Here is a 27,603-nt window from a genome sequence, read left to right as displayed (position 1 = left end):
TAAAAAAGAAAGATGCAAATTGACAGTACCTTCATGACGCCCACCAGCCAATCAGGAGTGAATATGAAAATTATCCAAACAAAGATGGCAGGTTAATTTGCATATGCAGGCACCGAGCGTCTGGGGGGCGGAGTGGGATCCTTGCATCATCTCCATGGTGATATTGCAGGCGTTCCACACCGTCCCAGCAGCTCCAGGCCTCTGGGCAGTGTGGGAAGGTGGAAAGGTGGCTCTAGGCCAGAGTGAAGGCAGAAAGGCGGCTCCGGGCCAGAGCCAAGGTGGAAAGGAGGCTCTGGCTGGAGCGAAAGCGGTGCCAGCAGCCAGGGGAAGGAAGGCCCATTCTTGCACGAATCTTCCTGCATCGGGCCTCTAGTATGCTAATAATATGCTAAGACTGCACAACCGCTCGCTACGACATGCACTGACCACCAGGGGGCAGACGCTCCAACTGGTAGGTTAGCTTGCTGCTGGGGTCTGGCCAATTGGGATTGAGCGAGATGGGCCGGACACACCCTGGTGCTCTCGCACAGTCCATCCCCAGCTGGCCAACCTCCCTTGTCCCTCCCCGGTCCCAATTGTGCACCGGTGGGCTCCCTTGGTATGGCCTGTGCCCTCTCACAATCTGGAACCCCTTTGGGGATGTTGGAGAGCCGGTTTCAGCCCAATCCCACAGGCCAGGCTATGGGACTCCACTGGTGCATGAATTCATGCACTGGGCCTCTAATATGTATCTAAACTGAGAAAATCCACTGGTTTTGTCCTTCATCAATGAAGTGTCTGGCCACCTATGTAGAAGATTTCTTACAACTGGCTTTCATGATGTCCCTGAGGTTTGGGGCAGAAAGCATTGAAGCACTTACTATTTGCTATATGGTGATTAGGTAGAAATCTGTCTCTGATCCAGAGCACACTCAGTAATGAATATAGGACAATTACACTTTTATTTGCTAGTATATTTTATTTATAATTTAAAGTTTGTATTATATTCAGGTACCCACAGATTAAGAACACATACAGGGCCTGGTCTATGGTCTCAGCAGCACCGTATTGTGATGCAACTGGTCTGATGCAAGGTTTCTCCATTGATCATCACCCTAAACCCTGAGCTCATAAACTCATCTTTAAAACTCCTAACACCATTGAATTTGAGTGTGTGTGTCTGATATATGTCATATATATCATATATACACATATATATTTACTCTGCACAGTATACCCATTTATCATCCTCCCAACTTTAATAATTCAAAACATTATTACAGGTCACTTTTTCCCCAAATAATGTTCGTGAACTCTATACCATGTGTCAGAGCAGCCAAAGCATAGGTGCTCTGAGTCTGCATATTCTTCTGAATTCTGCTTGACTATGCCAAGTGTCAGGGCAGGTTCCTTCTCAAACCCTGCTCACTATACTAGCTGTTGGGTTGGAACCCTTCTGCCAGGGGCTGGACCTTCTTGGATGCCAGGTCTTAGATGAAGAAGCCATGAGAAGTTGTGGGCATATAAGAGAGTCTTTATTGTAGGATCTAGTGGCCCGGTAGCCATTGCTAACAAGGAACCATCAGACAAAAGCATTCTTCACAGTAAAGTCCCATACAGGCAGTTGCACACTGGCTGGTTAACAAATACATCTCTCCCACAAAGCAGCAGTAGACTCAGTACCCACAACCATTATCTAAGCAGCTGCATGCTGCCTCTGGACCTACGCCTCACTTAACAGCAGCACTTGAGCTCTCCCTTAGAGTTATAGCCTCAGTAGCTTCTCTAGCCTCTCTAATCTCTCCCAGCCTTTTTCCCCCTGTACCTGCCTTTTCTCCCCAGCACACTGGCTGGTCAGTAACTTACTTTAATACTATTTATACAAAGGAGGCACCTTGCCAATAGTTACATCAATCATTTTTGCTACAGAAAGGCATGTGTGCACAGTGTTCTGTGAGATTGTTGTTTTGGCACCTGCATATGGTATCTTAGTCTTAAAAAGTCTGATTAAGATCCCATGTTCAGAGTGGCCTTGGCTGTCCAGCGTACTATCAACAAGGTCTTCCATACTCTGAGTTTCCTTGACTATCTGGTGACTCCGGCATGGTTCTCACACCATACTACTATCCTCCACTTACTTCCCAGTTCAGATGTTCTCAAAGTTATACCCTTTATTTAATTTAAACTATTTCATTGTTTATAGTCCTGAAGAGAATTGATTGTATACTTGCATAAACCCTCTATTGTATTTTTAAACTAAGAATGTCATCTTCCCCTAAAGAAAATTATAGTAGGAGGAAAGTCAACCAATACAGTAGTTGTAGTGCTTTGGGGCCATTTTAATTTTTAAATATAGTAACACTAGAAACAAAGACACTCATAGTTATCAATTGCTCAGGCATGGATAGAACAAAGATTTACCTATTCTACCTGGTCTGGCATCACATAGAACCACAGATATCTGTTTAAGGAAACTAGAGGTTTCCTTTTGTACATTTTATACATTTTTTTTTCTTTTTTACTGTCAACTGAAGGTGTTTGGAACATACCACCCCAAAATATGGTGGTCTGGTGTACTGATTATTTTGAGCACATGAAAGACAACAAATGCAAGGAGAAGGTTTCTCTGAACTCTCCTATCTGTGTGAAGGAGGATCTTCCAAAAGAAACTAAATTGTCATAAATCCTCTCCCAGAGAATTTCATTAACTGGGGAAGATTGACTTTTATCACAGGAGAGGAAATTAGAAGTCAATACCATATCTAGACAAACTTTGACACAAAGTATCATACTGTCCATCTGTTCTTTTAAGGGCCCATTTATTTTTCCTAAAACTCATCTACTCTTTCCTAAGTTGCCTATATTCCCTTCCCTTTCCATATTGAGAGTATATAAGCTCTCAAGTATAACTGTCTTTTTGCTCTTGACTTTTCTACCCTGAGATGTCCCATGCATATAGCATTACAAATTAATGTCTATACTTTTTCTCTTGTTAATCTGCCTGTTGTCAGTTTATTTTATAGATAGCTATTGAACCTAGGAGTGTAGAAGAAAAGTCTCTCCCTCCCCTGCACAATTGACATTAGTATCCCAATTTTTACTTTCATGCACAAAAGAGTTCAGAAGCTTTCCCGTGATAATAAATTAAAGTTTTTCAAGACTTCCTTAAACTTGATTTGATCTAATTTTCTTCCACTCTGACCCTTACCAGGTATTCCAATAAAGAAATTCTCAGATCCAGTTTGATTTTAATATTCATTGTCACCTAAATGTACCAAAGGAATTGCTATATCCATATTTTCTCACGAGAGGCCCGGTGCAAAAAATTCATGCATGGGGGGGAGGGGGTGTCCCTCAGCCCAGCCTGCACCCTCTCCAATCTGGGACCCCTCAAGGGAGGTCTGACCGCCCGTTTAGGCCTGGTCCCACCGGGATTGGGCCTAAACGGACATCCCTCTCACAATCCAGGACTGCTGGCTCCCAACCACTTGCCTGCCTGCCTGCCTGATTGCCCCTAACTGCTTCTTCCTGCCCTCCCCTGCAGGCCTGGTCCCCATCAACTGCCCTCCCCTTCAAGCCTGGGTCTCCTCCAACTTCCCTCCTCTACCAGCCTGGTCACCCCTAACTGCCCTCCCCTGCAGGCCTGATCACCCCCAACTGCCCTCCCTTGCAGGCCTGGTCCCTCCCTACTGCCCTCCCCTGCTGGCCTGATCACCCACAACTGCCCTCCCCTGCTGGCCATCTTGTGGCAGCCATCTTGTGTCCAAATGGGGGCAGGATCTTTGACCACATAGGGGCAGCCATCTTGTGTGTTGGAGTGATGGTCAATTTGCATATTACCCTTTTATTAGATAGAATATAGTTTCTCCAATCAATGATGCCTCCCTCCATTTTCTTACATCTTAAACTTTATGTTTTAGAAACAAATTAAAGTGAACATTTGAAATTTTACTTTTGCAGTACCCATTTCCCTTTGATCTTCTGGATGAATCTGCATTTTCCTCAGGGAATCAACTCTCACTTCTTGTAAAAGGCACCATCCTCTGCTGCATTGACCTGAGGAAGGTACTGGGCTCTGTACTTTCCATCCCCTGACCACATGACCACAGTTCAGTGATGGTCACACAACTCAAGTCAGTCCAATCAGATATATCCCTGGGATTTTAGCTAGGAAATCTGGATAAAATATTTTCTCTTTATTTCTATGGACTTATGCCCAAAATGGCAATGGATGAAACATGGACAAAGCCTTTTTGGTACAGTGACAGTGAAGAGGTATGCAGAGAAAAGAGCTGAGGAGAGAAAAATAGGCAGTAAAGATGAGAGAGAGAGACCTTAGGTCTTGAAGGCATAGTAAAAGCCCTAGAAACCAGCCTTGCTGGAAGCAGTTTTCTTGCTTAAACATTTCCATGATGTCCCACATCCCTTTGCCCTAACCCAAACCTTTAGGAGGAACAATTCTTGAATGATGTACAGACTTATCAAATTTATATCACATACGTACAACATATATTTTAAACTTACAAAATCAAGATTGCAATTTTGATCTTACAGTATAACTTTTTTAGAGACTGTCTTAAAACATAAATACATAATAATCCACTGAAATGATTATGTTGTGAAAGAAGTAGACACAATAGATTTTATTTGCCTTTAGCTCATGGTTCAGAATTGCAACTGTATAATTTCATTAATCTATTTTATACAGGCATATTTTATATTACTTTTTACTATTAAATTAATATTTATCTCAGATTAATTTGTGGATGAGTTTATTTTATGTTTTTCAAGGATTATTATTTATTTAGTGTTCTTCAAAATTACAATAAATATCACAATTCTAGGTACAAAAACTGAGACAATACCTTAAAGGATATTATTTCATGTTTCATATTATAAAGTAAATAAGTATTCCTTAAAAAAGAAAAAGTGTTTTATATAAATAGGATAATTAAAAAGCAAAAAACAGTTTTTACAAATCTTTTATTTTTAAAAATATATTCTAGTCATGAATAAAATGATAAAAGAACATAGAAGCTTAATTTCTATTTCACTGATAATGATAAAAGAACATAGAAGCTTAATTTCTATTTCACTGACAATTCCACTTTCACTGTTTCTTAAATTAATATAAGATTTATATAAAATTTTTGCTATTTTGATTTTTAGTCCTATAGCCTATCTTAAATTACTTCATGTATAACTGTTAGCCTTAGTATTAGTAGTGATTGTGCCATAGGTATGATTATTTGAGAAATCATCTAATTAAAGTATTTCCCTTGTTCTGTCAGTGACAAAAAAGACAGATTATTCAAATCTACTATAATTCACAAAATTTTCATCATTATAATATACATGAGCATTTAGATAGGTATATAGATCCTATTACCTGATTTTAAAAAGTCATATAACTTCTAGGAGCTATTGTAAATATTTTATGTTCTAACAATAAGATTTTTTCCCTATGTACATTAGCTTCTTTTATTGTACTTGAGACAATATTTTTATTGCTTCTAAATAAGAATATGAGAAAATACATTATATTCAGCAACAAGCCTAGACAGAATTAAGTTTGACTAATGAAGTATTCTGTAAAAAATGCATTCCTTTAGTGGTCCCAATTCTGCACACTAAAATATTACTTCAATTGTGATTTAGGACCCATTAGGTTGAATCACCTCTCTGTAACAATATCAGTAAAAGAATTTTTGGTAATATATATTTTTTATTGTTTTCAGAGAGGAAGGGAGAAGGAGAGAGAGAGAGATACATCAATGATGAGAGAGAATCATTGATCGGCTGCCTACTGCATGCCCCACACTGGGGATTGAGCTCAAAACCCAGGCATGTGCTCTGACTGGTAATTGAACATGACCTCCTGTTTCATGGGTCAATACTCAGCTACTGAGCCACACCAGTTGGTGCAGAAAAGGAATTTTTAAATAATTTATAGACAGCTAAAACACTAGAATATGATGATTAGGCTTACACAAAATCATAAAAATATACGTATATAATTTGTTCCACAATTAAAGCATAAAATAATCGAAAAGCTAAAGTATTTACAGGTAGCTTATCTTAACTATGCAAATGCATTTTCTTCACAGTATATTAGTGGGGAAGCATGAGACTTGGTTGGAAAGCTTGTAAGGAGGACATTCTGAGAAAAGGGAAGTGTGTGGAAGGCCGCCTGCCCAGTTTATTGGAATTTCGACTCAGGGGAGACTTAGGGGAGTGTCGAAGGCAGCGCCCCTACTTATTCCTTGACCTTTCCAAATAAGTCTGTGCACATGCAGACCCCCAGGTATTTACTGGAATCTTTATGCTAAATCCCTGGATGTCCTTGCCTAGAGGACAATGTAAACACATGTGTCCTCCCAAGATTACTCACCTACTGATTGTATCGAAAGGTAAAAATCCCAATAAAAGCCTAATAAGGTAGGCAATCCAGGCTGCCTGGCTCCTTCAGCCAGGCCATCCCCTTAGCCCCTCTTCCACAGCAAACATGTGTCAGAGTAATCCATTCATCCGTTGCTCAGGGGCTGCTGGTCAGCCCCGGCATGTATTTAGTATGCAGTAAGTGCTTTCCTGATGTGTCAGCATATAGGAGATGCAGCAAAGTAAATATATCTTTTTAGAATGTCAATTCAGGGACATCATTCTGTTCAATTAGGGAAACATCTTTCTGGGATATAAATTTTTCCAGAAAAATCTTAAAACCCATAATCAGTAATTATTTTAAACTATTATTAATTCCACCTGGATTTTTCAACTTTTATTTATTTTTAAATATGTAATACATTTGATTAATACAAATTTCATGAGATTTTTAAAAATTTTGGTCCTACCTTTGCCCTTTGTCTGAGACATATATTTTTAAAAATATATATTTTTATTAAGAGGAAGGGAGAGGAAGAGATAGAAATATCAATGACGAGATAGAATCATTGATTGGCTGCCACCTGCACGCTCCCCAGTGGGGATTGAGCCCAAAACCTGGGCATGTGCCCTGACCAGGAATTGAACCTTGACCTCCTGGTTCATAGATCTACACTCAACATTGAGCCACACCTACCTGCTAAGACATATTTTTAATGATATTTCTATAGCAAACCATCTTGAAAGTTAGAGTTAGTGTCACCTTTAAAGCAAAGAGCAGATATGCTTAGGCCATGATAAAAGATTTGAGTGTCCAAAGCTCAGGACTCCTGAAACTCAGAAGTCCTACCCCGTAACACACACCATTGCATATACATTGTATCTAAGCTCTTTCTGTCACCTTTGTCAACTTGGAGAGAAGAGAAAGTTGACAGAAATAAGATGTACATGTTGCTTGCTCTGATTTGAAATATAAAGTCCTTTTACCACTGACCTAAGAGTTGAAGGTCTTCTGCCAGCATTGATAAAAATTAGAACAGGCTAACTTGTTACCTTATACGTTAGGTAAAATCTCAGCACTTTCATAGTTCTTGACAATTCTGCAATAAGGACAGAATCCAAACATACATGGTTATCTGGGAAAGGAAAGATGGGGGCTCCACTGGCAGGTTCAGGTATGTGAGAAGACTCCCCATAATCTGGGTATCAATAATCTTGTCTAAATTGTGGGTGAGGAGGCTGAGAAGTAAGTCACCCACTGCGCTACTTTCCAATGAAAGTTCAGAGGCAAAGAGGTGCGAGGTAGGATTGAAACAGCTGCCCCAAGGGTGTTTTGATTGTTGTTTTCTCTTTTCTGTGTTGGGAGAAGGATAGATGTCTTCGTGATGTGATCTAGCATGTTCCACAGCCCCAACTAAATTGCAAACGTGAGTATGAAGGTTGTGACCCCACAGCTGAAACAACTGGTATCAAGCAATGAGGACTTTGATCTTCCATGCAAATATTTGGGTGGACCAAATATTAGTCATTTATTTGGTTGGCCAACTAGTAAGCAGCATTTTAAAACCACAAAAACAAATAAATGAAGAGGTTTGCTTTTCAGGGGAGAGCTGTTTTCTCCCTAAACACCTCCTGATTCTTCTCTCTACTTTGACTTCCATGCTTTAAAGGTAAAGATCATTAAAGTTGGGGTTGAGGTATGCCTGCCCTCGAGTAGGCTATACACATCTGTGGGAATCCTAATCAAAGTACACCAGATGTTCAAGGCCAATTTGAGTCTGGGAGCCCTGTCCAGAGTATGCTGGATGCTCAAGGCCAATTTGCCATATGCAGGTGCAAAAGCAAGGACACAGCGATTGTACTGTATGCACTGCGCAAGCATGCCTTTCTATAACCCAAGTATTGTTGTCACTATTTGGCAAGAAGCCTCTTTGAAGAACTGTTTTCTCTAATGGCTACTTGGTCTGTAATAAAGCCTTTCCTATACGCCTATGACTTCTCATATCTTCTCTGTCTTTTAATACCTGGCATCCACGGGGGTATAGTTCCTGGAAGAGAAGGACCTGTGCACCCCACAACATCCATCCATGTATGCTTGGAAACTTTGAGAAAAGAAGGGATTTAAACTTGTATGGTTATGTTGGAAAGAGTCTCTACCTTGTCCCAGGGAGGAATTAAAAGGTACTGATTTAGGTAGTTTCATAGTAGGGAAGACAAGATAATCTGACTGTATGGGTAGAGCTATTTGATCAATTTACTGCTGTGGCTACACTAAAAAATTCAACAATTAAAAATAATGATGTTAATGTTAGCTAATATAAGCATAATTTCTTATATAAAATAGTAGAGGCACAGTGTACAAATTTGTGCATGAGTGGGGTCTCTTGGCCTGGCTGACAATTAGGACCAATTGGGGCCACGGGAGGTTGGCTATGGGAGTGTACTGACCACCAGGGGGCGGCTCCTGCGTTGAGCTCTGCCCCCTGGTGGTCAGTGCACATCATAGCAACCAGTCATTCGGTCATTCAGTCACTTAGGCTATTATACATATAGACTAGAGGCCCGGTGCATGAATTCATGGACCAGTGGGGTCCCTCTGCCTGGCCTGTGGGATCTGGCCGAAACTGGCTCTCCAACATCCCCCGAGGGGTCCTGGATTGCACAGGCCAGGCCTAGGGACCCCACCAGTGCAGGATCGGGGCCGGGGAAGGACGTGTGAGGTTGGCCAGCTGGAGAGGGATTGTGGGAGGGCTCCAGGGCTGTCCGGCTGTCTTGCTCAGTCCTGATTGGCCAGACCCCAGCAGCAAGCTAACCTACCGGTCAGAGAGTCTGCCCCCTGATGGTCAGTGCACGTTATGAGAGCAGTTGAGCGGCCTTAGCATATCATTAGCATATTACGCTTTGATTGGTTGAATGGCTGACAGATGACAGGACACTTAGCATATTAGGCTTTTACTAGTATTATATAGGATTTCCTATATTAATGACCTCAGTTAAATGTATGCATTCAGTGAATGTTTTATGACTCTCTATAAGAGCATATTGCTGGTATTATAAGGACATTGTGTGTGTATATCAATATCTAGTACCAGTAGGAACATAACAAGGCATTTGTTGAACTGATGTGAAGTAAAGTGAGGTGAAGCAGAATTCATTAAAGCTTCTTATATAATGGAGCTCATAATGTATTGGCTAAGAAGAAACTGTCAGAGATTAAACATACCTCCATCACAATGAATATATGTTGAAGTTCTATGGAAGAGAAACTCAAAAATCAGTAATTATTTAATTGCAAAGGTCAATAAATATCCAGATGATAGCAAAATGGTTCTAGGAAGGCATTTGTGACTCTTTGGAGATAGTGAAGGTTGAGAGAGGGAAGGCAATTTAAATGACACCACCTCTAATCCAAATGTCTAATGTTCAATTTTCTAGCAGCTTGAAATGCATCCTGTGGTCTGAAAACCACTTGATTTGCACTGTGTAATAATATATATTTGGATAGTAAAGATAGCAGGATTTAGAAAATGTTCTAGCCCTAACTGGTTTGGCTCAGTAGATAGAGCGTCGGCCTGGGGACTCAAGGGTCCCAGGTTCAATTCCAGTCAAGGGCAGGTACCTTGGTTGCGGGCACATTCCCAGTGAGGAGTGTGCAGGATGCAGCTGATCAATGTTTCTCTCTCATCAATGTTTCTAACTCTCTATCCCTCTCCCTTCCTCTCTGTAAAAAAATCAATAAAATATATTTTAAAAAATAAAGAAAATGTTCTCGTCACAAGCAGTTTGAATGAAACAGTCTCGAGAAAGTGGGTTCTTTGTGAGGAAATATAAATGAAAATGCCCCGACCCGCGGGGCAACAACGCAGTCGCTAGAGACGAACCTAAGAGAAATGAGACAAACAAGGGACGCGGAGAATGGAGGCAAGACAAATGGGTTTCTGATCAAGCCTCAAATTTTTATTCTTACAGCGGTGCCTTATATCCAAGTCAGGGAGTGGGAGGTGGGGCGCGGGGAGTGAACTGTGGACCTATCAGTGCTTGCCAGCAGGGGCTGCAGGCAGGGGAGGGGGTATGAGGAAGTTCTAGAAGGGGAGATGTCTAGGAGGGATAGGGGCTGAGCGGATCATGTGGACTTAGATAATTTGGCTAAGGTCGTAAAGGGTGTTGACTAAAGATAAAGGATGGGGCGGTTGAAGGGCAGCTATGCGAAGAATGCTTTGTCCTCAGGCATGAGGAAGTAAGCCAATGGTGAGGACCAAGTTTCCATGAGGTTCTGTTTCATTAGCTTACTAAAATAATGTTAGAATTAATTTGTCATTGACTCTTGGCTCCTGACATCTCCTCCCTCTCTGTTTAAGAGAAGGGAGTGGGCCTTAACCAACCGGGGAGACATTGACCTGGTTCCTCCCGTGGGCTTTGTATGCCCACCGTGTGTGGCTCTTGACATCTTTTGGGGAGGAGAGGCAGAGCCATTATTTTTATTGATGTCAACCTCTATGCAAACCAGGTGTACTCTCAGGGAAATCCAGAGGAGGTTGAAAAAGTTTGAACCTTCCCTTGCAATGCTTTGCTCTGCACCCGGTTTGATACCCATACCTCTGGCTCTGGTTAGAGCGTAGGTAAGCATCCCTCTGGTTAAGATGCTGTCCCCGTAGGGAAGGAGCGAGTCTGGGTCTGGAGGTTTTCGCGCTCTTGGTAAACCGAGTCCCACCTATCGGCCATTTCTAGGCGTTGATAGTGAACCTGGATGGGTTTTGCTAAAGCTGAATCTATTTGCTGTTTTACGAGGTCGGTTATTTTTCTAAATGCCCAAGGGCCAAATGTCTTCATGGCTGGAGCATTCCTGTTAATTCCTCTCTGTTGCAGGAATCCACATGGTCTAGGAGTTGTTTTCTGAAAATATACAAACACATTCTCGACCAAGGTTAATAGAGAACTCTTTTCTATAAATTTTACTTGGGATCCTTTATTTTTTGCCCAAACAATTTTCCTTTGGCTTATTTTGACACCATATATGTTTTTCATGGGTGTCCTGCTGTGTGAAAATTAATTTTCAAAGTAAAAATTTTTTTCTAGATGTAATTTACTTACAGGCTATTTTTTCTTACATGGTATTTTTCCACTATCCCCCTTTTTTATTTATTTATTAGGAGGCTTTTGGAAAATTTTTATAATGCAGTCTTGATGACTTTAATTTTTATTTTTTTTGCACAAAAATATGACTGCTTTAGGTTCATTGCATGTTAAGTAATTTTACCATGAAATGAACTATCAATAGAAATTTTGGTTAATACTTTAGGAACAGCTTTTGTACAATTACATTTTCTTGAATATTTACTTATTTTCAATTAGCCAATTTAAATTAATCTGAAAACTTGACTATTTTACTGTCAAATTTAATACTCATTAAATAACAACAATCTTAGTTTACTCAGTAAATATTAATGGAAAGGATTATTTTGCATCCTTGAGAAAGCCCTGAGCATTTCTGGATTTAGGTATAGGGCAGCTGCCATCAGCCAACTCTGTGTTGCCTGGATCCCAATCCAAACTGGGCCAAGTCTCTTTCTGTTATCTGGGTCCAGATCTGATCTGGGCCAAGTCTCTGTATGTTGCCTGGGTCCCGATTTAAGCTGGCATGGGAAGCGCGAAGCAGCCATGGGGCAGGAGAACTCCCTCAGAAGGGGCGAGTGTTCAAGCCCCTGCAATGTTGGGGGGGTGAGGTTCTGTGCCCCATCTCTGTTGACCCCCAAGTTCTCTCCTGATGGCCCCTCTGCGACTGTGCCTGTGTTAGGTTGTTCCTCCCTTGAGGAATCTTACCCGTCTCTGGCTAACCAGCCATCCTCCGGGGCCAAGCAGGGTGATGTGAGGTTCAGTTCTGTCTCCTTGGTAGCCTACGCCCCTATGGCCTCCATGCCCAGCACCTGCCTTGGGATCCCCTCGCCTGCTGGTGGGGCCCTGGCATTGATCACAGATCTTGGGGTACCCAGGTTTCTTCTCCAGGGAGGGCCCATCTCACGCCATTGGGCGAGAGACAGATCCATGGTACCAGTCATTATGAGGCTTTAACCTCAGCATGAACAGAAAACTCAGGCAACAGCTATGGGCAATTGGATTGTGAGAAGAGGGTCCCTCTTGGCAAAAAGAGCCAATATAGAATGCTCAAATGCTTTTCTAAGGGGCCCTCCACACCGTGGAAGGGATTAAATCCTTTCATGTCCTTTTAAATTGCTGCCAAACATTCAAAGAATTAATTTGTAAGTTTGGGATAATTGTACAATGTGCTGTTGTAAAATATCAAAAATTATAATGAAATTGTAAAATATCATGTAAGAATATTCTTTGTTCTAGGTCATGGAAATCCAATCTCAAACTGGCTATCAATTTCCTTTTATATAGAAAAGGTCTTAACCAGTTAAAGTCTCCTAATAATTTCTAAAAGTCATTTAATCTTTTCTTATCTACACCTTCTGAGGCCTAATGCATTGGTTATCAATTACAGTCTCTATGATATTTGAAGGAAACCTCTATTTCCTTCCAAAATAATTTTCAGGTTACAGAGAGTTTCATTTAAATATCTGTCTTTCTTTTTATAACAAGCAACCTGTATGGTTACAGCTTGAAAGGCAAGCCTCAGGCGACTAGCTAGCTATATTACAAGTATTCTTAAAGTAAGGCTGACTACTAATTTACTTTCAGATTTAACATTTTAATAACAATTTTCAGTTTATACTGTAAATGTTAGTGAAATAGAATTTAAAATCTTAAAATTTCTTTTTTATAAATTTATAATTATATTTTTAAAGTATCCTCTTGGGCTTATTTGAATATACAGAGGGATCATGGGAAGCCTTCAGTAACCCTTTTAGAAAACTTATTTAAATTGCTTACAAAGACATTGGCTTATTTAAAGGAAGGGGACTGGCCTTTGTTATTACAAGATGGTGGGCAGTAACCACGTGGCCAGAGAGGCAGGCAAGATGGCGGCTGCCTCACAAGCGGCAAATGTTGCCCCGCCTCTAGCTTAATTAAGAATGCTGGCGGCTAAGAGTCAGGATTCAATTACTTATAAAAACATTGGCTTCTCATGTAACTTAATTTATATGAGACATTGATTATATTTTAAAAATCCAATTTATAAGGTAACTTAAGTAGATATCTTTAATTTAAAAAGCAAAGAAACCTATTCAGTAAACTTATTTGATACTTTATTGTTCTGATCCAAAAGTATAAACACTGTCCCACCTCCAGCCGATCCAAAAATGCAGGCTGCTTGAGGCTTTTGTCTTTTTAGAAATTTTACTGCTGTTGAAAATGTTGGCTATATTTAAATATATTGTTTTTGCCCTCCTTACAGGCAAAAACTTTCATTATTTTATAAAGCTTTCCATGAAGAGAGAATAGACTTTTGAAATACATTTAAGGGCCTGTGAAATGTCTTAAAAGCTATTCTCAAAACCTTGAAATACCTTGGAAAGGTCAAACATATAATATATATATATGTATATATATGATTTAAAGATTATATACTTAAATTTTCTTAAAGAATATCAATTAAATTTAAACTGTATCGCAGAATTAATTCTCTTTTTTAAATCAGACCAAGAAGTAACATGTTTTGAATTCCTAATTATTTAAGAGAAAACATTTTATTTTCTCAAAAATTAAGTTGCTATACTCTAGGCATTTAGTTACCACAATTATGTAAGTTCTCCCAATTCAATCTGAACCTTAAACTTCCAGAGTTTGTAAGTCAAATATTTAGCAGTTCTTTATTAATAACCCTTTATATTTTTAAGAATAAATTTTAAAATCTAATAGTTAACTTTAAATCATGTTTTTTTCTGGCTGGGTTTGGCCTAGCCACTTGACCTTTTCTGGGAAGGTCGGCTAGCAAAAGGTGTAGCCATTGAAATGCAAATGAACATTCTTTAAAAATGGCCGCTGGCGGGAACCAGCCCACCTACACGCTAGGGGAAGGGCGCGTCCATCCCTCCCTCCATAAAAAAGGGTGTAGCTTTAAAACCTTTTAATGAAGAGTAAAGAGACCTTAAACTTTCAGAGCTTTAAATCCTAGGTAGCAAAATTAAATACTTAGCATTTCTCAAATCAATAATACTTTTACATTTTTAAGGATACATTTCAAATAAAATATAAGGCATAGTCAATTAATAGATTAATTAATTAATTATATCATCTAGACTTCATACTAGGCATACTCAGATCAACATTTCAGTATTATAAATTTCAATACATTTAGATCATTTGAACGTAAAAGTTGTAAATTTCCAGCCAATAGGCCTGGCACAGCTGCTAAATTTTTTAGAAGAATTTTCCTGCTAGGGAAGTCAAGAAGCAAACCCATAGCTATTTACATGTAAATTTCAATACATTTCATTGGGAAACTAGCCTGTATTTCTTTCCCCGGTTCATCTCCGCCATTTTTAAGGTCAAAACAGTCTCGGGTTTTTATTCTGTACACAGCAAAAGGTCAAGTTCAGCTCAAAACTATGCGCACTCGTTTTTAAACTGACCCTTTCCCCTTACATGTGCACAGAAATCCCGGATGCATTTATGAATTTGTAAAAAGCTTTAAGTCATTAGCTGGAAAATAAATAAAGATGACAAAGATGAGGCCTTTCAAATTGGCTGTCTTGGGGAGTGGCGTCCATATTGGATCACCACGTGTCTCCCTTCCCCCACCTCCTTCTTTCTTAGGGGGAAGATTCAGTACTGGTCTGGCATCTACTGTTTTTATTTTATTTACTTTTTTCAATTTTTATTTATTTTTATTTTTAAGGAAAGAAAAGATTTTTAAGATAAAGAATTATTGGCCGTTGCTGAGAAGTTCCTTTTATTCTTTTTTACTTGGTTAAAAGTAGTTTACACGTGGAGGCAGAAGAGGTGCAGATGGTATTATTAGAGACTTGCACCCTTCCATTGCAAGCTGTAAGGCCGTGGCTGCACCCCACTTAGACATTCTTAAACTCTCCTGTGCTGAATCAAGGCCATCACCAATTAAAATAGGAATTTTCTCTGGACCAAAAGTCTCATAATAATCCTGAAGGGCGTGTGGAAGGGGGATGGGAGTTTTCTTTAAGAATTTCCTCCCCCGTTTTAATAACTTCTTGAACGTCAGGGTCATGTGAGTGGATTTTTAGCATGTACGTTACAGGAATTTTTTCAGGGCCAAAGGCTTGCCTACTCTAGCCCATCGTCTATGATTGATGGTTCCTCCTAGGGGGAACCAGGGAAGGGTATCATGAATAAAGTCAAAAGATTTCTTGAGATCCTTCTTTTTAACCCTTACTCCTCGTGTTCTGAGGGAATGCTTGAGGCTATCAAGGAACATTTCATGACTACTCAGTGAATGCCCCATATCTGGTCGGCTGGATGGCTTTTTAGGTAATTATCCTCTCCCACGTAAGCCTCCGGGCTGTATAAACCCCACGCCAGGTCAGCCTGACTTTTCTCGCCAACTGTGAAATCAAAGCGGAACTTTCACCTTTCAATATTGCTCTTTACTCCCTTGCTTGCGTGAAACAGTCGGTAGGTATAACCCGCCTACTCGGACCCTCATAGACGAGGAAGATCCCTGATGTCCCCCGTCCCTTAGGAACGGGGGAGGTGAACTCCTCGTGGTTGAGTCTATGAGGTGAACGACCTTTTGTTCGTAGCAAGCTCAAGGTTTGGAGAGCAAATTTACTCAGTGAGAAATTCACGACAGAGAAATCAAGCAGGGATACTAGGTCAGGTGATTCAGAGTTGTCACTACCAAGACTGGGTACCCTTAACTCTTCCCCAATACGGTGAGGTGACTGCTTATTAGTGGGCTAGAGGAATTGACCCGAAAAGCCAATAATAACAGCCTAGCAGAGAGGGGTGAAAATGTTCTGAAATTCTTGTTTGTAAAATCATCTACTTACCTTACTCGGATCTGACTCGCGGCGGGTGCGCGGCGATCTAGGGCGGAATTTAATCCGAGGGTCGCGGAATTTAATCCGAAGGTCGCGGAATTTAATCCGAAGGTCGCGGAATTTAATCCGAAGGTCGCGGAATTTAATCCGAGGGTCGCGGAATTCAATCCGAGGGTCGCCTGGCCAGGCCTTTCCAGTGGATGTTCTCGTCGGAGGGTCTCTAGACCACGTTGGGCGCCATTTTGCCCCGACCCGCGGGGCAACAACACGGACACCAGAGACGAACCTAAGAGAAATGAGACAAACAAGGGACGCGGAGAATGGAGGCAAGACAAATGGGTTTCTGATCAAGCCTCAAATTTTTATTCTTACAGCGGTGCCTTATATCCAAGTCAGGGAGTGGGAGGTGGGGCGCGGGGAGTGAACTGTGGACCTATCAGTGCTTGCCAGCAGGGGCTGCAGGCAGGGGAGGGGGTATGAGGAAGTTCTAGAAGGGGAGATGTCTAGGAGGGATAGGGGCTGAGCGGATCATGTGGACTTAGATAATTTGGCTAAGGTCGTAAAGGGTGTTGACTAAAGATAAAGGATGGGGCGGTTGAAGGGCAGCTATGCGAAGAATGCTTTGTCCTCAGGCATGAGGAAGTAAGCCAATGGTGAGGACCAAGTTTCCATGAGGTTCTGTTTCATTAGCTTACTAAAATAATGTTAGAATTAATTTGTCATTGACTCTTGGCTCCTGACATGAAAATCCATTTTTTACCTAAAATATTTGATTTGTAGAAACTAGAATTTTCAGAAAACTCTATACAAAGTAGGATGTAAAATTAAAGTAATTAATGGGATATAAGACAATTCTAAAATGCAAATCAAATATCTACTATATGATACAAAAATGAGGACATTTTGTCCTCTCATTCATTGAGTTGTCTTAGTCACAGATATTTTGAATTAATCAAGATAACAGAGGCTAAAATTTGTTCTCCATGTTTTACAGTCTTTGCTTTTGTTATGGAGTATAAACTCGTATGATTCTAAAACTGTTCTAGTCCAGCTATCTTGTGGGGGGAAAAAATAAAAAATAAATGGCTCCTCCAGAGATGCTCAGCACTGGCATTGGCTAGAATCAGAAGATAATTAGATCTGCAAATGTTTAATAGTGAAATCACTCTTCCCAAATGGTTAAACTCAACTTTGGGAAAGGGTTTAGGTCAGTTATTAATTTAATTAGAGCGGGTAGCTCATCCCTAATGTGTTAGAACATTAGTATGCTCCTAAAGTTAAATGCTGGGTTTATTAATTGGGAAGAGCTTTAAAAGAGGCAACGCTGTAGAGTACAATGTGAACTTTCCAGGTTTCTGCTCACCTCAAAGCTCAATGGAACATTCTTAGAGTAGAAATGAATTTTCCAGTTATGCTACATTGACCAAACACTATAAAATTTGAAGATTTGCTTAATTAAGTCAATTGTAGCATAAAATACCTCACATTAAATTAAGTAAGCAATAAAAACAAGCTTAACTTATAATGTTTTCTGTTTGGGGCAAGAATTATCAGCCTGCATGTATGTTGTTTTTTTATTATTAAAAATAAGCAGACCTATAGAACTTAAAATATATATACTTTTTATTATAGAATCTGATATTTGATTGACAGGTATAACTTCATTTTGAGGATTTAGATAAACTTTTTTATTATCTCTTCAAAACATTCACATAAATACATTTGGGACCTGATTTTTATTTTCCAATATCACATTTAACAAATGGCTTCTTGTCCCCCATTACAAATCAAGTTGTTCAATGGAAAGAATCAGTGCTCAGAAATCATTAAGTAAATTCTGATGCACTGTTAAGTATTTTATCAAAGCAGTAGGCTCTTATTATCTTAATCATATCATCAATCAAACCATTCCACTTATCCAGTCAGACTATAGTAGTCTCCCTTAGAAATAATAGCTATCTTAAAAATATGTTATTTTATCAGTCTTTCTGAAGAGATTCTAAGCTCCTTGAGGTCAAAGGATTATCAAGCTAAACTTGTACAATTTTGGGTCCCCAGGAAATAGCTCAGCATCTGGAACCAAGTAGGTGTTCAATAACTGTTTGATGAATTAAGTTAAATAGAGAAATAGAAGCAATCTAACCAGAAGACTCAGGGACAACATATGTTTTTGTGTAGCCCTCTTCTAAGCCCAGACCATTTGTAATGATGATATCAACTCCTTCTTCTAAACTTTGGGTGACTGTACACTCTGATATTAAGTCAAAGCTAAGTATTTCCTTAAACCATATCTGTGGGACCCCATTTCTGAATTTTAGAACATTAAAATTTAGTCTGGTTAGTGTTTAGATATGGCTTTACATATTAATATATTACCTGCCAATATTACACAATTTTATATGGTATAGAAAGAGAGTATCTAACTTGAACTCTATCTTAAATATGAAGATTCTATTGGTTGATTGATTGATGGATGGATGAAGATCATACTATTTTTTTATAATGTGCTTTAAAGGACATTATTATAAAATTGCTAGTCACACTCACAAACACTAATTGGAATAAGAGAACTAATAGTTTTCTTTGTTTGTTTTTGTAATTTATAATTTTATTTTTAAAATAAATCTTTATTTTTGAAAGTATTACATATGACCCCTTTCCCCCCCATTCACCCCTCCAGCCCGCCCACACCCCCCACCCCAGGTCTTCAGAACCCTATTGTCTATGTCCATGGGTTATGCATATATGCATACAAGGTCTTTGGTGATTACCTCCAACCCCCTCTTCCCCACCTTCCCTCTGAGATTCCACACTCTGTTCCATGCTTCCATGTTCCTGGATCCATTCTGTTCATCAGTTTGTTTTGTTACTTAGATTTCACATATGAGTGAGGTCATGTGATACTTAATCTTTTTCTGACTGACATATTTCACTTAGGATGATGCTCTCCAGGTCCCTCCATGCTGTCTCAAAGGGTAAGAGATTCTTCTTTTTTACTGCTTCATAGTATTCCATGGCATAAATGTAAGATAGCTTTTTTATCCATTCATCTACTGATGGGCACTTGGGCTGTTTCCAGATCCTAGCTTTTATAAATTATGCTGCTATCAGCATAAGAATGCATACATTCTTTCTGATTGGTGTTTCAGGATTCTTAAGATATATACCTAGAAGTGGCATCATTGGGTCAAATGGCAGTTCCATATTTAATTTTTTTAAGGAAACTCCATATTGTTTTCCATAATGGGTGCACCAGTCTGCGTTCTTACCAACAGTGTATTAAGGTTCCCTTTTCTCCACATCCTCCCCAGCACTTGTCATTTGTTGATTTGTTGATGGGAGCCATTCTGATAGGTGTGAGGTGATATCTCATTGTTGTTTTAATTTGCATCTCTCTGATGATCAGTGACTGAGCATTTTTTCATATGTCTCTTGGCCTTCTGTATGTCCTCTTTGGAGAAGTGTCTATTTAGGTTCTTTGCCCAATTTTTTTTTTGATTTTTTAAAAAATAATTCTTTATTGTTGAAAGTATTACATATGTCCCCTTTTTTCCCCCATTGACCCCCTCCACTCCCCTCCTCCATCCCCTGACCCAGGCTTTCAGCACCCTATTGTCTGTGTCCATGGATTATGCATATATGCATACAAGGTCTTTGGTTGATTACCTCCCACCCACTCACCCTCCCCCACCTTCCCTTTGAAATTTTGCACTCTGTTCATTTTTAAATTAGATTGTTTGTCTTCCTTTTGTTAAGTTATATGAGTTCCTTATATATTTTGGATATTAACCCTTTATCTGATGTATCATTGCCAAATATGTTCTCCCATACAGTGGGCTCCCTCTTTGTTTTGTTGATAATTTCATTTGCTATGCAGAAGTTTTTTATTTTGATGTAGACCCATTTGTTTATTTTCTCCTTAGTTTCCTTTGTCCTAGAAGATGTATCCATAAACATTTTGCTACATGAGATGTCTGAGATTTTGCTGCCTATCGCTTCTTCTAGGATTTTATGGTCTCACGGCTTACATTGAAGTCTTTTATTGATTTTGAGTTTATTCTTGTTTATGGTGTAAGTTGATGGTATAGTTTCATTTTTTTTGCATGTATTTGTCCAATTTTCACAACACCCATTTATTGAAGAGACTGTCTTGATGCGTTGCATGCTCTTGCCTCCTTTGTCAAACATGAATTGAGCATAATGGCTTGGGTGGATTTCTGGATTCTCTGTTCTGTTCCGTTGGTCTGTATGTCTGTTCTGTGTCTTCTGGTTTCTTAGGATAACACTGATTTTGTCATTTTATAAATCTTGCTTTCATTATTTAAAAATTCAGTTTTCATTTTGCTTCATTAAGACATATTTAGGTCCTAGTCTTTTGATAATAAAAATCAACAAAGTGCCATTTACAAACATGTTCAGTTTCCTTGATTTTAGTTTATTTGCTATACGTATAGTTAGTATTCATTTTTTAGAAATTTGTTTTCTCAAGAATATTTCCAAGATGTGATAAAATAAGTATTACATAAAATAATTATGTAACATTGGAAGATGTGCTATAATGGCAGTCATACAACAATATATAAATGTATTAAATTAACAGGTACACTTTAAATTTATGCAAAGTTTATTTCAAATATATTTCTGAAAAAGTGAAAACCCATAATTATTCTTTGATTTAATGATTTAACTTAATAAAAATATCTGCTGAATCATTTTTCATAGGCAATATTTTGTGCCCTTTCACTCTAATGAATACGTCATAACTGGTAAAATAAGGAGTACTATCTTCTGCTGGAAGCACTTTTTTTTTTTTTATTAAACCCAAGTAGTGTTCTCTTTCCGGTACCTTAGAGAGGAGAGCTCAAATGAGTAGGTACTTCTTTTGCTCATTCTCATCCCTGTCAGAGAGTGCTCCTTCTCTGTCTCCGGGCATTCCTGAAGTTTGTGTCTCTGAGTGCAATACAAAAGCAACTGAGAACATAAGGGGAAGAGCGTAGTCATTTAATCAAGCAACAAATAGTTTCTGATCTTCTACTCAGTACCTGACAATAGGGATACATCAGTGAATAAAAGAGACAAAAACCCAGCCTTCGGGGAGCTTTTTCTATATGCTCTGCTGGCCTGTACCACTTTCTGTGATAATGGAAATGCTCTATATCTGCACTGCCAATACAGTAGCTAGCCACTAGCCTCTTGTGGCTACTGAGCACTTGAAATATTGCTAGTCTGACTAAATCTTAAATTTCTAATTTTATTTAAAGAAACAAATTTAAATCTCCACAGGGGGCTAAGAGCTTCTGTAATGCACAGCAAGATCCCGTAGTGTTTTTATGTGTGTTTGCGGGGGTGGTGTGAGACAAGGGGGAGTTGCATAAAGATGGCATTAATTAAAATGAACAAAGAAGGGAAAGGTCAAAAGACACCTGTTATTTCAGACTTCCTAGTCCTTTTCAAGACTTAAAGTCTGATTAAAGTGATTCTGAAAGCCACAAGATATATGAGTGCTTGAGATACATAATTAAGCTGCAAAATTGTCTCCTTACTGATAGGTAATCATGTTGATGTTACAATTAATGCCTAACTACCAGTTAATGTTCACATAGGAAAGTATAATTATGAACTGTCATTTATTAGGGTCTTTTACTGTTTCATTGTCAAAACTAATTGCCTGGAGTAAGATGTTCTTCCGTGATTAATAAATGCAAGGCCAAATCTTTGAGGGCTATTCTGTTTCCCAGGCAAATGCTTAAGATTCTGGCAGGAGTGAACGCCAGCTAACAGCCGTATCTTGTGCTCTGACTGCGCAGGTCATACCTTAGTATCACATCAAAGGACAGTTTGTTGAATTTGGTTATTCAATAGGTGGTCATACCTCAGTGTTATATCAGGATAGTTCAATGAATTTGGGGTACTCAATAGATGGTCTAACCCAGTGGTCGGCAAACTCATTAGTCAACAGAGCTAAATATCAACAGTACAACGATTGAAATTTCTTTTGAGAGCCAAATTTTTTAAACTTAAACTTCTTCTAATGCCACTTCTTCAAAATAGACTCACCCAGGCTGTGGTATTTTTGGAAGAGCCATACTCAAGGGGCCAAAGAGCCGCATGTGGCTCGCGAGCTGCAGTTTGCCCACCACGGGTCTAACCAATGCCACTTTTTCTATAAAGATGGAACCCTTTTCAAAAATAGAACCTTCTATTGTCCAAGCACTGCTTTTATTTTTGAGACTTTAGCTAATCTATATGTATAAAAGCCTAAGTGACCAAACGACCAAACAACTGAACAACAGGTTGACCGGTTGCCATGATGTGCACTGACCACTAGGGGGCAGATGCTCAATGCAGGAGCTGCCCCCTGGTGGTCAGTGTGCTCCTACAGCCAACCTCCTGCGGCCAGTCCCTCCCCCTGGCTGGCCGGCCCCCAACAGCCTCGACTGGGAATGGGCGAGACAGCCCCAATCAGCCCTGATCGCCGACCAGGCCAAGGGACCCCACCCATGCACGAATTTGTGCACCAGGCCTCTAGTACATATATAATGTGGATTTATTGTAAGAAACCTAATGTCTTCTTGGTGCAGATTGTGGTGTGTTTACTACATTATTCAACAACATATCCACCTTAATTCAACCCGAGATTTTTGTTTGGTTGGATTGAATGCTTCAGAATCCTGGATGCACCTATTTACAAGGGCCTTTGCTGTTGGCAAGGCATTTAACAGCATTCAGCAGCCAAGTGGATGCTGTCACCGATCTCTCTAGTTATAATTCCCTTACCCTTCTGAGTTTCCAAAGCTTTTTTCATTCCTGTTTAGCACTTGAAACAAACTCCTTCTGCTATTAGAATATTTTTTATGCCTATTTGTTCCATGTAACAACTTGAGGACTAGAATTGATATCAAAAACTGAAAATTTTTTCCAAACCAGCAATTCAATACAAACTCAATGAATAAATGAGTGAGCAAATGAACAAATGAATCCCATGAGGAAATAGAAGCCCATTTGAATCTCCCACATTGTGTCTTTCTATAACAAACATTGAAGCATAACTAACTTTATATAATTTTGTTCTCACCAATGAATTATTACACTATTCAGCAGAAAAATAAACAGAACCCCAATCCAACAATTAAAAATGGCATTCCTCACCCTAGCTGGTTGGGCTCAGTGGATAGAGTGTTGGCCTGCAGACCGAAGGGTTCAAGGTTCGATTCCAGTCAAGGGCACATGCCTGGGTTGCAGGCTCGGTCCAACGTGCAGGAGGCAGCCAATCAATGATTCCCTCATCATTGATGTTTCTATCTCTCTCTTCCCCTCCCTTCTTCTCTGAAATCATTAAAAATATATTTTTAAAAAATGGCATTCCTCTAATAGTGGCAAGTGTTATTCAAATTTTTATTTCTATCTCTTTACTGATTATCAGTGGTTTGTAATAGTTGGTGTGAAAATATAGATAGAATACCTTTGCAACAGGAGGTCATAACTCAAATTTAAGAATAATTTTCTAAACTATTATCCATCACTCCAGGGTCCAGTGGCAATAAAAATAAAAAGCACTGTATGTGTATCCGCTTAGAATGTATATATTGCTTTCTATGTATGTCTATATATTTTCAGCACATATACATTCTGAAAGTTCTGTCTGAATACCAAGATGTGTACAAAGAGAATTTTCTGAATTCCTGTACCATTTTTTTTTCCTTAAATCATTTCAGGATCTTCAAAAGTCTCCAAGACAGAATTACATATGTAAGACATTGGCTCAGAGTAACCAGGGTAGAGGAAAGCCTCTGAGCGAAAGTTAGATGAATCCTGAATGTACAGCATTGGGAGGCTCTTAGCCACTCCCCTCCACAGCAAGGCTTCTGTGTCAGGGACATCTGAGCAATGCCCTCCCACCATTGCTGCAACCTTAAACCACCCAAACTACTTCCACTTACAATATTTCAGTAAGTATTATTATGAAATCCCATATTAGGACTGATGCAGAGTAAAGGGGATTTATGAGATATAATAAAAGTTAATTTGTCTTTCTTGTTTGCATGCTGATCTTAATAAAACAGTTTAAAATTAAATAGCTATAAAAACATTTGGGGAACAATTGGTAACATTTGAATCTGGACAGAATAGTAGATGATCTTCAGGAATTATTTTTAACTTTTTTGAGTTAATATTATTGTGGTGATATAGGAAATGTTCATATTTATGGATAAAATGCCATGATATCTTTACTTACAAATAAATCAGCAAAAATGTAATGAAATAAGTCCAAATGTTAACAGTTATTAAATATGTTATGATTATATGTATGTTTATTGAACATTTTCTCTGCTGTTATGTATCTTTATATATTTTCTAGTTTAAAGAAAAAATAGAAACCAATGCTTATTTTTAAAATGTATTTCAACAAAAAGAAGAGCTTATAATAATGAAGTGAAAGTGTACTACTCTTTATTCTTAGTAAACTTAGCATAAAGATATTACTAAAGATATTATTTCATCTATGAATGAAAGCTATTTTTGACAAGAATTCACTTTATTAGAAACACTTTCAGAATCACATAATTCATTACAAGGAAACTACTTCTAATATGCATGGTCCAGACATCAGGGGACCCACTCCTCTGACTTTTATTTTTTTTTATTTTTTTTACATAAATGAATACTTATTGTGAAAACTTTCTTTAAAATGCTAATTATTTTCTTTATTGATTAAGGTATTACATATGGGTCCATATCTCCCCATTACCCCCAACCTTCAAATCCTGCCCTCACCCTCACCCCCTGTTGTCTGCATCCATTGGTTAGGCTTATATGCATGCATACAAGGCCTTTGGTTGATCTCTCCCCCTTACCCCCACCCTCCCCTACCTTCCCTCTGAGGTTTGAGCATCTGATCGATGCTTCTCTGTCTCTGGATTTGTTTTGTTCATCGGTTTATGTTGTTCATTATAATCCAGAAATGAGTGAGATCATGTGATATTTATCTTTTTCTGACTGACTTATTTCATTTTTTTTATAAATGCATCTTTAAGCAATAAACATTTACTGATATGTGAGTGGTGAACAAATTGGCAGGTCCTATATCTCCTGACTCAGGAACTATAGCTCTCATTTTTTGTGATTACCTCTCTGGTCTCAGCATTATTCTACTTAACATATAAATTCACTCAGGACGTGAGATTAGAGTAGACCTGTAAAGTTCACCATATATTACATAGTGAGAAAATTACTTTAGTATAGCTAGATATACACTGAGTGACCAGATTATTATGATCTCTGAATACATAATAATCTGGCCACTCAGTGTATATCCTATATAATAAAAGGCTAATATGCAAATTGTCCCCTCAACCAGGAGTTTGACCAGCAGGCAAGCCGGCCAACCACCCATGTCCCCTCCCCCTGGCCAGGCTGGCTGGACCCCACCCATGCAAGAATTCATGCACTGAGCCTAATATATATACATTAGAGGCCCAGTGCATGAAATTCGTGCAAGGGTAGGGTCCCTAGGCCTCGCCAGCCATGAGGGCTGATCAGGTTCCCTGCCTCCCCGCCTTCTCCTCCCCTCGCTCCCTCGGTGCCCCGCCGCCACTGGTCGCCTGCCATGTTCCATGCCGCCCCCTGTTGGTCAGCACATGTTGTAGTGAGTGATCAAACTCCCAGTCTCCCAGTTGAACTCCCAAGGGGGCAATTTGCATATTAGCCTTTTATTATATAGGATATATACACTGAGTGGCCAAATTATTATGTGTTCAGAGATCATAATAATCTGGCCAGTCAGTGTACATTTTAAAAGCACTAACTTTTGCAAAAGTTAATATTGTGATAACAAAGAATGGTTTTACCCAAAGGAGGTTTAAATGTGTATCATATTCAGCACCATCACATTAATTCATCCAAATTAATACTTTAAGTAAATGATCTGAAATCACACACACAATAGAGATTATTGATAAGTGATGCTCTAGTTAGGGAAAGTCAAAATTCTCTGAAATTCTACAGAGAAATTAATGCAGTGAATAAAAGCATTTTTATTCTTCATGTACTTCAGTAGAAGTAGCTTATGTATATGACAAGGAAAGACATTTTGTTCACCACTCTCATTATAATGAAACTAAATTATCAACCACGCATCCCATATCTAATTTGAATTTTCACTTCCAGATAACATGATCAATTTTCAATAGTAGCTATGTTTCAAGGGCTGCAGTTTTAAATACCATTTGAATTGATGAAGGAGTATAATTTTTTTTATAATACAAATTTCCTTATGTCATCTTAGCAATTATTCTTTGCTATGCTACATTCTACCTTTCTGAATGGGATCTGCATTTCTTCTGCAGTACGACCTAGCAGTCAAATATTCTCTAGTGCTTCAATTATTAGTAAACACTATGTTTTTCCTCCACTGGCAGAAATAATTGCCATTACAAAATATTTATTAAATTATTTGTTTGTGTATTCTCTCAGTCTTTCATGCCTTCACTCAACATTGCAATATTACAAAAGATTCCAAGGATGTAAAAATAAATAATCAAGGCACACTCTTTCAATGAATTATATAAAGATGAAAACTATCAATTTTAGTATCGTCAGGTAAAGAACCATCTCTGCAAGCAGAAAATTTCTGTAATTTTGTAATTTTTTATTCAAACTTGTTAGAGTCCATTGCATTTGTTATCATTGTTTTCATGTCATAGCATGTTTCAGGACAGTAGGTCTATTATACAAAAACAACAACAAGCAATAAAAATATACATATCTGTCATCACTCCCTCTAATTATGTAATTCTGATTCTTTTGATTTTATACAAGTTCCCTGTTGTTCATTTTCTGTTCCTTCTGGGGGCATAGCAATAGTGATATTTTTAAGTACCTTAATTTGTTATATAATGTTCTATTCATGAAGGATATGTTCGAACCCACTGTCTCACTTCAAGTTCCTTTTCCTTCCCCACACTCTCTTCTAACCAATACTATCTTCTCTTTTCAGACTGTGTTTGTCTTATCTGTATCCATATTCAAGACAGCTAAAAACTTTATGCAATACTTTTATGTCTACTGCAACCTTGAACGAAGAGGCTCTCTTATCCTATATAATAAAGATATAATATGCAAATGGTCCTTAAGCCGTGAAGCGTAATGACTGACCTGATCAGCAGGAGGGTGGGACAGCGAGCTACAAGTGGGTGGTAGAGAGCTACAGGAGGGGGCAGGACAGCAAGCCATGAGGTGGGCAGGAGGGGCAGAGGGAGCTACAGGAGGACAGGGCAGTGGGTACAGAGCTACAGAAGGGCGGCAGTGAGCTACTGGCTACAAGCAGGCG

The sequence above is a fragment of the Cnephaeus nilssonii genome (genome assembly GCF_951640355.1).
Source record: "Cnephaeus nilssonii genome assembly, chromosome: 3".
Taxonomy (NCBI): Eukaryota; Metazoa; Chordata; class Mammalia; order Chiroptera; family Vespertilionidae; genus Cnephaeus; species Cnephaeus nilssonii.
The sequence above is the reverse complement of the archived record's forward strand: the minus strand, read 5'-3'. Positions refer to the sequence as shown.